We start from the raw sequence: 14,617 nt of genomic DNA, 5'->3' as shown, positions 1-14,617 counted from the left end.
AATAGAATTAAAAAAAATGAACAGAGCCTCAAAGAAATTGAGGACTCCTTAAAAGAGCACTAACTTGTAGATGATGAAAGTAATGGAAGGAGAGGAGGGGACAAAAAGGGAGCAGAAAAATGTTTGAAGAAATAATAGCTGAATATTTCTTAAATTGACAGAGAAATTTTTATCTACACATTAAAAAGCCTCAAAAAATTCCTAGTAGGCCGGGCGCGGTGGCTCACGCCTGTAATCCTAGCACTCTGGGAGGCCGAGGCGGGTGGATTGCTCAAGGTCAGGAGTTCGAGACCAGCCTGAGCGAGACCCCGTCTCTACTAAAAATAGAAAGACATTATATGGACACCTAAAAATCTATATAGAAAAAATTAGCCGGGCATAGTGGCGCATGCCTGTAGTCCCAGCTACTCGGGAGGCTGAGGCAGTAGGATCGCTTAAGCCCAGGAGTTTGAGGTTGCTGTGAGCTAAGCTGATGCCACGGCACTCACTCTAGCCTGGGCAACAAAGTGAGACTCTGTCTCAACAAAAAAAAAAATAAAATAAAATTCCTAGTAGAAAATTTTAAAAGCAGCAAGGAAAAAATAATGACTTTTCATGTACAAGGGAACCCTGATAAGATTAACAGCTGACTTCTCATCAGAAAACATGGAGGCCAGAAGGCAGTAGAATGACATATTTGAGTGCTGAAAGAAAAATAAAATGTGAACTAGAAAGCTTATATCCAGTAAAACTATCATTCAAAATTGAAAACTGAAGATTAAATAAAGACATCAGGTAAACAAAGGCAGAGAGACTTCATTGGTAGCAGAACTGCTTTATAAAAAAATACTAATGGAAGTTCTTCAAGCTGAAAGTAAGTAATCCCACATGGAGGTACAAATCCATGCAAAAAAATCAAAGGGCACCAAGAAAGGTAATTATGTAATTATAAAAGACAATATAAATCTACATTTATTCCTCTTCTTTAATTTATTTAAAAACTACTGTATAATATATGTATATATAATTATATGTAATTGTATGTATCTATAAAATATTGAATAATATATAATTATATTTTATATATAATATATAATTATATAAACTATATATAGTATAAAAGTATATATATTTTAAAGTTATGAAAATTTTAAGAACATTAATTGTAAATGAAGAAAGTGAGCTTGGTGATTTTGTTTTTAAAGAAAGGTTAATTAGAAAATTATTTTTAGATTTAAATAGGAGGAAAAACTACTCTTGAACATGCCTATGTTAATCAGTTGAGGCTACTATAATAAAGTACCATAGCCTCAGTGGTTTACAATAATAGAAATTTATTTCTTACGGTTCTGAAGACTGGGAGGTCCAAAATCCAGGAACCAGCAGATTTAGTATCTGGTAAAACCCATTTTCTGGTGAATCTTCACATGGTAGAAGGGGCAACAAAGCTCCCTTGGGCCTCTTTTATAAGGATCCTAATCCCATTCATGAAGCTTGACTTCCAAAGGGTCCCACTTCTTATACCATCACCCTGCAGGGTTAGGATTTGGATATATGAATTTTGGGGTGACACAAATATTCAAAACATAGTAATATCATATACTCCATACAATATCTTGATATATATGGTATACCTTGTATTTACCTCCTCAGATAATTTAAAAATAAATTATAATTTTCTAAAAAAGAGAAAATTAAAAATTTTTTCTACCTACATTATTTGCTTGTATTAGATTGATATCTTTTGTGAGAAAGGGAAATAATACAAAAATAATAGGCTAACAAAATAGCCAAAAAGAAATTTAAAGAAATATATTCTTTACTAAAAGGAGCATTGACAGTTATTGAATTATTTTATCTACAATTTGCTGAATATACTCATGTGCCTTGAACTACACCTACACATACAATAATTATCACTCAGAGGTTCTCTGAAACCTGAAAATTATTATTTTAAGGGTTCCTCTAGGATAAAAATATTGAAAAAGACTGTCCTCAAAATTAGGGTGTTCATTATTACATTCCAATAAAAATTATGTCTTTTACTATTCCCCAGAAAATTCTATGCCCCTGTAATATATTTATTCCATTCTATCTTGTATTTTGTTATTGTAGTAATGTATTTTATTTTTACATATAATTTAGGCTAAATGAGAATTTTTACTCTTTTTTGTATAGTAATTTGCTGTCATTGTCCTTTCAGGGGCTCTACATGTCATTCTGCATTTTTATACGTCCATCTCAGAGTATTTTCCTTAACTTGAAGAATGAGAGGGGACAGGCCAAGAAGGTGGAGTAGGAGTAGCCTGCACTTGCTGCTCTCAAGGAGAGGATCAAAGGTGGCAGGTAGAGGTTCACCTGCAGATGTATAGAGTTGGAGAGAGCATTGTGAATCACCAGAGATGCAACTGAAGACACCCAAAATGGGGGAGAGAGATAGGATCATCCACTTGGCAAGATCAGAAGTTACCCTGAGGAAGTGTCCACACATGCGGAAGGCTCAGGGGAGAGAGCCCCAGAACTGCATGCTACCCCAGCAGACACTGAAACCCATGCTGCAAGGGGGGCTCCCCTACAACAGCAAGCTTCAGAACTAATCAGGGAGCTGCTTGGAGACTATGTAGCCACATTACACCAGATGGTGGGCACAGTGGAGTCCTGCTAGCTTCTGATCAAGGGAGCCACAACAGACATCATTCTGCGTTCTCAGAATGACTCAGAGATCTAGAGAAAACAATTCTATGCTTCATCTGGCACCAAGAAAGAGCCCAAATAGCCAAAACAATCTTAAACAAAAAGAGCAAATCTGGAGGCATCACATTCCCTTCAAGTTATACTACAGTGCTATCGTAAACAAAACAGCATGGTACTGGCACAAAAGTAGAGACATAGACCAATTGAACAAAATAAAGAACCCAGAAATAAAACCATATATCTATGACCAAACTATCTTTGACAAGGCAGACAACAACATGCACTGGGGAAACGAAGCCCTATTCAAAAAATGGTGCTGGGAAAATTGGATAGCCACATGAAGAATAATGAAGCAGAGTCACTATCTCTTGCCATATACAAAAATTAATTCAAGGTGGATAAAGGACATAAATATAAGGCATGAAATCATAAAAACTTCTAGAAGAAAATGTAGGGCGAAAAAACTCTTCTAGACGTTAGCCTACACAAAGAATTTATGGCTAAGACCCCGAAGGTAAAGAAAGCAAGTAAAAAATTAACAAATAGGACTTAATTAAATTAAAAAGCTTCTGCAAAGGAAATAATCAATAGAGTGAATAGACAGCCTACAGAATGGGAGAAAATATTTGCAGACTATACATCTGACAAGGGACTAATATCCAGAATCTACAGACAACTCAAACAAATCAGAAAGAAAAAAAAAAACATCAAAAACTAGATAAAAGCTATAAACGGAAGGTTTTCAAAAGAAGATAAATAGCCAACAAAGTCATGAATAAATACTCAACATCACTAACTATCAGGGAAATGCAAACTAAAACTACAGTGAAATATCACCTTACCCCAATCAGAATGATCATTACTAAAAAGTCAAAAAACAATAGATGCTGACATGGATACAGAGAGAAAGGAATGCTAATACATTCTTTGTGGGACTGAAAATTAGTACAACCTCTATGAAAAATACCACAACGATTCTTCAAAGAAATAAATGTAAACCTACCATTTGATCTGGCATTCCAACTGCTGGGTATATACCCAAAGGAACAGAAGTCATTTTATCAAAAAGACACCTGCACCTGAACATTCATCACAGCACAATTCACAATTGCAAAGATGTGGAATTGACCTACGTGCCCATCAATTCACAAGTGAATAAAGAAAATGCGATATATGTATATCATGGAGTACTGTCAGCCATAAAAAGGAATGAAATAATGTCTTTTGCAGCAACTTGGATGGAATTGGAGACCATTATCCTAACTAAAGTTTTTCTGGAGTAGAAAAACAAATGCATGTTCTCACTAATATTTTGGAGCTAAATGATGGGTACACACAGGCACAAAGAGATATAAAGCATATTGGAAACCAACAAGGGGACAGGGTGTGGGGGAGAGGAATTAAAAATTTACCTCTGGCTACAATGAACACTATTCTGGTGATGGAACACCAAAAGCCCTGACTTAAGCAATATACAAGGTATCCATGTAACCAAAACATTTGTACCTTCTTAATATTTTGAAATAAAAAAAAGAACTCAAAAAAAAAAAAACTTGAAGAATGCTGATTAGTATTTTAAATATGTGTAATTTAATTGGTGTTAAAAAAAATTCTCCCTTTCTTGTCAGAAAGTATTGATTGCATCTTCACCAGCTGATAGTTTCACTAGTTAATAAAATTTCAAGTAGACAATATTTTAAAGATGCACTTCTCATTATTCCCTAGTTTTCTTCATTTCTCTTGAAAAGGCAGCCCTCAGTTTTGTTTTCCTCCTGTGAAATTTATGTATCTTTTCTTTCTCTCTGCTTCCAAGATGTTTTTTCCTGTCTCTGCCTTTCAGTGTGTTTTAGTATGATGGACTTAGCATCTGTTTTTCTGTGTATTTATTCTGCTTGATGTTCATAGAGCTTCCTGTGTCTTTGGATGGATGTCTTTAGTCAGTTTTGGAACACTCTTACCCATCATATCTTTAAACATTGCATCTGCCACGTTCTGTTCTCTTCTTACATGACTCCAATTAAATATTGTTAGATGTTCCCATGATGTTCTGTATGTTCTTTACTGTTTTTTTCCATAATTTTGTCCCTTGCTCTTCATCCTGGATAAAATCAACCCATGTTAAAGTTTACTAATCCTTTTTTCTGCTCTGCTCATTTCATGTTAAACACAAAAATTGTTATTAAATTCAGCTGTTTTATATTTCAGGTCTGTAATTTCCATTTGATTTGTTTTTATGGATATATGCTTTCTTTTTAGATCAATTATGGATTTTGCTGACTCAAGGTTAGGTTGCAGTTTTTGTAAGGTTGATTCTTCACTTCTGATTCATTTCTGTAACTAGGACATAGTCCTACGGATCCAACAGCATGGATCATCTAGTAGGGCCCTTCCTCTTTGGCAATTTCTGATCTATATTTTTTGTCTCTTTGGAATTTTGAAATTGCCAAAAACTCCTCTCTGTCTTTTAGAGGAATTCCACTTACTTCTTATCTTGAGGAATTTGAATTCAGCAAATACCTCCAGAGAGAAGATTAATGAGCACTGGACACTTTGTTATACCTGCCATCTATACAGCACCACACTCTCTCAAGTCCTGAATACTTTGGCAGTGCTGAAATCCATTGTGCTGCCTTTGAGGACCTGTGAGATTGTCAAAAACTCTTTTGGATCATCTTCTTATTATGGTACTCTCAGTCTTTTGCCTGACTCCAATCTCTCCTCACTCTTTGGAAAGCTTCTTCACAAAAAATATAGAACATCATCAATAATCAATTCTCTCAATATTTCTTCTTTTCTGATTTACCTTAACCATGCATCAATTTATTTATCATTACCCCTGGTATAACTTTTCTTCATTATTTATACATATGACTAAGTACCTTTTGAAAATTGATAGCCCTTGAAACAATATTGTCTCAGGAAATTGTATCTGTCTCAATTCTTCATAAACACAAATATATACACACACACACATAGATATAGATTTTCTCTCTCTCTCTCTCTCTCACACACACACACACACACACACACACAATCTGAATCACAATTTCAGTTCCGGCTTTTATCCATCAACTTCATCCATTTATATAAAAGCCAATTGAATGTAGACTATGGTTGCTCTCTCCATTTCTCTCCATGATATTCCCATGATTGACTTAGGTCCTCACTGAGCTCCTGAAATTGCCCTCACAAAAGTAATGAATGACCTTTTCATCACTAGATAAATGAGAATCTATTTTGTCATATTTTTAGTATCTTTTAAATGCCCACATGGTTAATCTTGATTCTCTTATGATTTCCCTAACATTTCTAAGTTTCTGAGGCTCTATTGAATCTTGGTTCTTTTCTAAGTAGTCAAAAGCTTGTGCACTCTTACTTTTATTTATTTCTACTTCACCTCCTGTGATATATAGCTATATAAAATTCAAGTGAATGTTTTATAGATTCAAACCAACTGAATATCATTACTTTGTCCTACTTAATTTTATATCTCAAAAGTGTTGCATATTGCAGATATTTAATAAATGAATTTAATTAAATGAAAACTATAAATTGCTTTTTTAAAATCTGAGTATCCTTTATGCACAAAGTAGTAACAGAATAAAAAAATTGTTATCCACTTTCTAACAATTTGCATTAAATATTTGAGATCTTTAACTGGTGAGTAGCATAATCAGAAATATTTTTAGAAAAATAAGGAGTGGTATGTGGTTGGACTGAAGTTAGAAGTTAAAAGATATTTAATGTATTCTTACCAACACTGAACTGTTTCTTAAAAAATGAGAAATTGCTACTAAATGTTCAAAACAAACAATGGCTTAGTAGGAACTAAGGAGACACCTATCTGGTTGTTTAATCTTTCAGTACTTTTTCAATAATGAAATTGTCTTCCTCTTCCCACTCACAAACATGAGTTTCTTCTTTCTGTGTCTCTACATTGGTGAATGACACTACAGGCCACACGGTAGCCTATGGTAGAAAACTGAGAGTCTTACTTGACTATTTTATCTACTTTACTTCCCACAACCAGCAAATTCTATAGATTCTACTTCCAAAACGTTTCTTGACTCCATCTAACTCTCCACATTCCCACTGCCACCTTGATTTATAAGTTCCATCACCTTGCCCTAGAATTACCTCAATACTCTCAAAACTCAAGTCTTATTTTCTTACATGTATCAATTTTGTTATGCTTGACTCAGGGTTATAAGTGTGTCAATTGCCCAGATAATGTTCACAATTCACACTACTCCTTAGGTAAGTTTTCACCCACCCTCTCCTCTCCCCTCCCTCCTGCTTGATTTCTGCTGAGTTTTACTTCCCTCCATACACATGTACTCATCAGTTAGTTCCAATTCAATAGTGACTACATGTGGTGATTGCTTTTCCACTGTTATTTAGATACTTCACTTAGTATAATGGTCTCCACTTCCATCCAAATTGTTGCAAAAGGCCTTAATTCACCCTTATTCATGGCTGTGTAGTATTCCATTGTATATATGTACCACATTTTGTTAAGCCACTCATGAATTGATAGGCACTTGAATTGATTCCACATCTTGCAATTGTGAATTGTGCCACAATAAACATTCATATGCAGGTGTCTTTTTGATAAAATGGGTTCTTTTCCATTGGGTAAATAGCCAGTACTGGGATTGCTGGATCAAACGGTAGGTCTATTTTCAGTTCTTTGAGGAATCTCCATACTGTTTCCATAGAGGTTGTACTAATTTGCAGTTTCACCAACAGCGCATAAGTGTTGCTTTCTCTCTGCATCCACACCTAGCATCTATTGTTTATTGGACTTTTAAATAAAAGCCATTCTAACTGGGGTAAAGTGATATGTCATTGTGGTTTTAATTTGCATTTCCCTGATGATTAGTGATGTTGACCATTTTTTCATATGTTTAGTGGCCACTTGTCTATCTTTTTGAAAAGCTTCTGTTCATGTCTTTTGCCCACTCTTTAATGGGGTTGTTTGGTTTTTTCCTTACTGATTTTCTTGAGTTCTTTGTAAAGTACTATAGATTCTGGTTATTAACCCTTTAACAGATGTATAGCTTACAAATGTTTTCTCCCATTCTATAGGCTATTTGCTCTGTTGATTATTTCCTTAACTGCAGAAGCTTTTTAATTTAATCAAGTCTTATTTATTTATTTATTTTTGTTGTTGCTGTGATTGCCATTGGGATCTTCTCCATAAATGCTTTGCCTAGGCCAATATCTAGAAGAATTTCTCCAATTTCTTCTAGCATTCCTATGGTTTCATATCTTACATTTAAGTCTTTCACCCTCTTAACAATTTTTGTAAGTGGTAAGAGATATGCATCCTGTTTCATTCTTCTGCATACGGTTATCCATTTCTCCCAGCACCATTTATTGACTAGGTCGTCTTTTCCAAAGATCAGTTGGCTGTATCTGGAAGGTTTTACATCTGGGTTCTCTGTTCTTTTACATGGGTCTATGTGCCTATATTTGTGCCAACACCATGCTGTTTTGGTTAATATACCCTTGTAGTATAGTTTAAAGTCTGGTGATGTGCTGCCTCCAGATTTTTTCTTTTTGCTTATGACTGTATTGGCCACTTGGACTCTTTTCTGGTTCCAAACAAAGTAGAATTATTTTTTCTAGGTCTGTGAAATATGACATTGGTATTTTGATAGGCATTACATTGAATCTATAAATCACTTTGGGTAATATGGACATTTTTTAACACTGTTTATTCTACTGATCCATGACCATGATATGTTTTTCATCGGTTTATGTCATCTGTGACTTCTTTCCTCAGTGTTTCATAGCTCTTTTTGTAGAGATCTTTCACCTCCTTGGTTAAGCATATTCCTAGGTATGTCATTTTGTTTGTGGCTGTTGTGAATGGTATTGAGTCTTTAATTTGACTCTCAGCTTGACTGCTATTTGTGTGCAGGAACACTACGGATTTGTGTACATTGATTTTGTAACCTGGCATTTTTCAGAATTTATTTATCAATACCAGGAGTCTCTTGATAGTGTCTCTGGCATTCTTCTAGATAAAAAAGCATATCATCAGCAAAAAGTGATAGTTTGACCTCCTTCCAGATTTGGGCACCCTTTATTTCTTTCCCTTGCCTAATTGTTCTGGCTAGGACTTACAGTACTATGCTGAATAGAAGTGGTGACAGTGAGCACCCTTCTCTAGTTCCAGTTCTTAGTGGAATGCTTTCAACTTTTCTCCATTCAATATGATGTTGGCTGTGTGTTTGCCACATATGTCCTTTATAATCTTGAGATATCTTCCTTCTATGCCTAGTCTGGTCAGAGTTTTTATCATGAAAGGGTGCTGGATTTTGTCAACTGCTTTTTCTGCAGCTTTTGAGATGATCATATGGTCTTTGAGCTTGCTTCTATTTATGTGGTGAATCACATTTATTGATTTACATATGTTGAACCATCCTTGCATCACTGGAATGAATATGACTTGGTCACGGTGGATTATTTCTTTGATGTGCTGTTGAATTCCCTTTGCTAGTATTTTATTGAAGATTTTTGCATCTATATTCATAAGGGATATTAGTATGTAGTTTTCTTTTTTTGGTTGTGTCCTTTTCTGGCTTTGATATCAAGGTGATACTGGCTTCACAGAATGAGTTGGAGAGGATTCCCTGCTTCTTAATATTACGGAATAATTTCTGCACTATGTGTACCAGCTCTTCTTTGTAGGTATGATAAAATACGGCTATGAATCAACCTGGTTCACAGCATTTTTCTTCTCGAAAGATATTTTTATTATTGCTTGAATCTCATTGCTTGTTATCAGTCTGTTTAGGAGTTCTACTCACTCCTGATTGAGTCTTGGGAGGTTGTGTATATACAGAAATTTGCCATTTTCCTCTATGTTTTGGAGTTTATATGTGTAGAGATTTTCATTATATTTACAGGTGATATTTTGTATTTCTGTGGTATCAGTTGTAATATCTCCTTTGTCATTTGTCATTAAGCTTATTTGGGTCCTTTCTCTTCTATTCCTGGCCAATCTAGAAAGAGGTCTATCAGTTTTGTTTGTCTTTTTGAAGAACCAACTTTTTATTTCATTTATCCATTTTATTTTTTTTTTATATTCCATTTTATTTAGTTCTGCTTTGACCTTAGTTATTTCCCTTCTTCTGCTGGCTTTGGGTTTGGTTTGCCCTTCCTTTTCTACCTCATTGAGGCATGTCATTTGATTGTTAATTTGTGATCTTTCCATCTTTTTGCCATAAGCATGCAAGGTTATGAAGTTTCCCCTCAGGGCTGCCTTTGCTGAATCGAATCCCATAGATTTTGGTAGCTTGTGTCCCACTTGTCATTCAGTTGAAGGAATCTTTTGATTTCCAACTTAATGTCATTATTGACCAAATAATTGCTCAGCAGCAGGTTATTTAATTACCATGACTCTGTGTAGAATTGAACGTTTCTCTTGGAGTTCATTTCTAGTATTATTCCACTGTGATCTGAGAGGATAGATGGTATCTTTCTATGTTTTGAATTTGTTGAGAAATGTTTTATGGCCTAAGATATGTCAGTTCTAGGGAATGTTCCATGTGCTGATGATATTTTTTTTCAGGAAATGATGGAAGTACAAACATTTTGGTTACATGTTATGACTTTGCCATATCCCAACCATGATTTTAGGCCTTCCCCCCCACACACAATGCTCACTGCATCCATTAGTTGTGAGTTTACCCACTCCCACCCCCAAAGAATATTACTACCGTGTGAGCAGTTTAATGTTGATCAGAGAGTGCCAGTTTGATGGCAAGTACATGTGGTGCCTATTCTTCCATTCTTGTGATACCTCACTTTGAAGGATGAGCTCCAGCTCTATACAGGAAAATATAAGAGATGCTAGATCACCGTCATTTTTTATAATTGAGTAGTATTCCACTGTATACATATACCATATTTTATTAATCCACTCATGGATTGACAGGCACTTGGGTTGTTTCCACATTCTTGCTATAGTGAATTGTGCTGCCACAAACATTCAAGTGCAGATGTCTTTATTATAGAATGACTTTTGTTCCTTTGGGTAGATCCCTAATAGTGCTATTGCTGGATCAAATGGTAGTTCTACTTGTAGCTCTTTGAGGTATCTCCAAATTCTTTTCCAAAGAGTTTGCACTAATTTGCAGTCCCACCAGCAGTGTAAAAGTGTTTCTATCTCTCCACATCCTCACCCATATGCTAATGAAAATGTTTATTCAGTAGTTTGGGGGTAAAATATTCTATAAATGTTTGTTAGATCCATTTGTTCTAGAGTCCCATTTAAGTCCAGTGATTGTTTATTTATTTTGTGCTTGAATGACCTGTCCAGTTCTGTCAGTGTGGGGTTGAAGTCCTTGGCAACTACAGTGCTGCTGTTTGTCTCTATGCTTAGATTTAGTAGGGTTTACTTTATGAATCTGGGCACTCCTGTGTTAGATGCATAAATAGTTAGGATTGTTATATCTTCTTGTTGAATTGCTTCCTTTACCATTTTATTATGACCATCTTTGTCTTTGTTTACTATTGTTGAATTAAAGTCAATTTTATCTTATATGAGAATGGCTACATCTGCTTTCTTTCGGTTTCCACTTGCATGCAACATTTTTATGCATTCATTCCCCTTGAGTCTGAATGAGTCCTTGTGGGTTAGATGTATTTCCTGGAGACAGAAGACACTGGGTTGTATTTTTTTCATCCATTCAGCCAGCCTATCTCTCTTGAGTGGGGCATTCAGGTGGTTCATGTTGATTGATAGAATTGATATGTGGGATGCTGTTCTGTTTATCCTGTAGGGTAGTACCTTGTTGCTTTGTTTTACCTCTTGTGTTATTGTTTTTATGAGCTCTGAGATTTAGCTTTTGGGTGGTTTTACACTGGAGGATATCTATTTGCTGATCCATGTATTACTATAATGTGGTTGTGAGTATTTCCTGCAGAGCAGGTCTGGTCTTGACAAATTCCCTGTGTTTGCTTGTCTGGAAAAGTCTTTATTTCTCCTTCACTTATAAAACTTGATTTTGCAGGCTACAAAATTTTGGGCTGGCCATTGTTTTGTTTAAGAAAACTGAAGAGTGAGCCCCAATCAATTCTCATGTTGTGAGGTTTCAGTTGAGAAGTCAGCAGTTAGCCTGATGGGTTCTCCTTTGTAAGTTACTTGATGTTTTCTATCATGGCTTGTAGGAATTCCTTCTTTGTGTTGACTTTGGCCAGACTGATGACTGTGTGTCTTGGTGATTGCCTCTTTGCCATGAATCTCCCAGGTGTTTGTTGAGCTTCTTGTACCTGAATGTCTAAATCTCTAGCAAGACCAGGGAAGTTTTCCTCAATTATTCCCTCAAATAGGTTTCTAATCCTTGTGCATGTTCTTCTTCACCCTCAGAGAAGCCTATGATTCTTATATTTGGTCATTTTACATAACCCCATATTTCTTGTAGGCTTTGTTCATTCCTCTAATTCTCTGTTACTTATTTTTGACTGTGTTCAATCGACAGAGTTGTCTTCAAGCTCTGAGATTCTCTCTTCTGCCTGCTGTAGTATATTCTTAAAACTCTCCACTGTATTTTATATTTTCTTAAATAAATTTTTCATTTCCAGAAGTTCTATTTGGTTTTTGTGTTTGATATTTTGATGTCTTTAGTGAATTTTTCATTCATTTCCTGAATCGTTTTTCTGGTTTCTTCAAGTTTGTTTTCCATTTTCTCTTGGATTTCATTAAGCTTCCTTATAATCCACATTTGCAATATTCTTTATCTGTCATTTCAATATTTTCATTTTTGTTGGTATCCATTGCTATTGAGCTGGTGTTCCATTTTGGGGGTGTCCTTTCACCCTGATTTTTCATACTTCCAGAGTTCTTTCACTGATTCCTTCTCATCTGGGGCAGCTGTCACTTCTTAATTTGGATTTTCTTTTGTTTAGATGAGGCTTCTTATTTTCCCTTCTCTCTTAAGGGTGTGGCTATAGCATATGTTGAGTAAGAAACTTTGGCTTTCTTTGTGGATGCTTTGATGACAGTCTAGGTCCTGGATGGATGCCTTGATTATAGATATCCTTAGCATTGTGGTTTCCTCAGTTGCTAGTTGATTGTAGGCTGTAGCAGTGGTGAGCTATGTATGTGTGAAGATTTCCTGTCTCTCTTTGATGAGGCAGGATGGAGGTCTTTGAAATTCTTTCTGTTTCCTCAGCCCTGTGGTCTTCTTAACTGTCTTTGTGTTATTTCTTATATGCCTTTTATCCTTTCTTCCTTTTCACTCCTCTACTCCCTCCCCACAGTCAAGTCTAAAGAAATAGAGGCAATGAAACCTCAAGTCTTAGTTTCTTCCAATTTTGCCACACCATACAGAGTGATCTTTATAAAATCATGTCATCCCCTGATTAAAATACCATAAGGTATCCACATTGCTTTTAATATTAACTTTAATATATATTTTACTTAATATAACATAGTTCTGGGACTCTGCTCCCAGAAGAAGTGATCAGCTCCTCTTTCCCTCTCCTGCTTATTACTTGCTACTTCTTCACACTCAGTGTTTTGAACATAGTGAACTTTTTTAACTTTCTTAAACCAGTCATGATCCCTTTGATCTCCAGGATTTTTACACATGTATTTCCTCAGCCTGAAATTTCTTTCCCTACATTTTGCTCTGGTTAATTCCTACACACCCTTCAAGTCTCAACTTACATATAATGTCTTTCAGAATGCTTTCCCAGACTCTCAAGATGGAGATAGTTGTGTCTTATATGTCCTCATAATCAACCTGCCCTTGCACATAACTTGTTATAATGCACTGTAATTTTCTATTCACTTCCTATTTTCCCCCAATGATCTGTAAATTACTTGAAGAAATTATCTATTATAAAATTTTTCACTAATATCACTTTAAAATCTAGCACAGAAAAGAGCATGTGGTAAGCAATATATATTTTTGTTCACAATCTAACTGAATGAATCAACTTTAAACTTTCCAATGCATATTTATTATTTTACAAAGAATACAATGGTACAAAATAAATATATTTCATGTTATTTTTATTCTCCTCAAATTACATTTTTTTGTTTAATGTTTTAATAAGACTTTAAATGTAGTGATGCATTTATCAAGTCCTATGCTCATTATTTCTTTCTAAATCTCATTCCTTTATTCTAGTTCAAGTTTTGTTTTCCTAAATGTCATCCCTTAGCATTAATAATGCCTACCAAGGTGCTTGATATATAACAAATGTAAAAGATATGCTTGGGCCGTTTTCTTATTTGATGACCTAGCCTCCTTCTGCAATGATTCTAGCAAAAGGGGATGGATTCACTTGCCAAGTTTGTACAACCATACTCCTCCGCTCCTTGTTTGGACCAAGAGTGGAAACCTGAACCATGAGATGAGCAGATTAGCTTCTCTCTCTGCAGGATTTGAATGCTGAGACACAAATCCTAGGAATCAGTTGGTGATGGTACTGAATCTGGAAGTCATGTTTCTCAGAGAATGTGTTCTCTGTCATTTTTTGAGTCATATGTGCCCAAAAGCTAGTGGAGAGACAGCTTTATAGTGAAAATGAAGATAATAGAGCAGACACAAAAAGAAATGCAGAGATAAGAGAATATATTCCCTCAGAGAAAGAAAAGGAGATCAAATAACTGTTTTGTTAAGTAACTATTTCTGAGTTTCTAATTCTAGCACTTCTTGAAATCTGGCTGTATTTTCTCCCTTGGGATTTTTTGACATACCCTGGTAGGTCTTTTCCTTACATTCATTAGTTTAAGCCAGGCTCTTGCTGGCATCCCAATGCTCTCTAAATGAGTGTGTAGTTCAAATATATTTAATGAATAAACATAGGAAGGAGGGAAGGAAGGAAGGAATGGAGGGAGGGAAATAAGTAAGGAGAAAGAGGAGGATGGGAGGGAAGGAAGAAAGATCCTTATGTCATAGTACTTATTAAAATCTAATTA

This window comes from Eulemur rufifrons, chromosome 17 (genome assembly GCF_041146395.1).
Source record: "Eulemur rufifrons isolate Redbay chromosome 17, OSU_ERuf_1, whole genome shotgun sequence".
Classification (NCBI taxonomy): domain Eukaryota; kingdom Metazoa; phylum Chordata; class Mammalia; order Primates; family Lemuridae; genus Eulemur; species Eulemur rufifrons.
The sequence above is the reverse complement of the archived record's forward strand: the minus strand, read 5'-3'. Positions refer to the sequence as shown.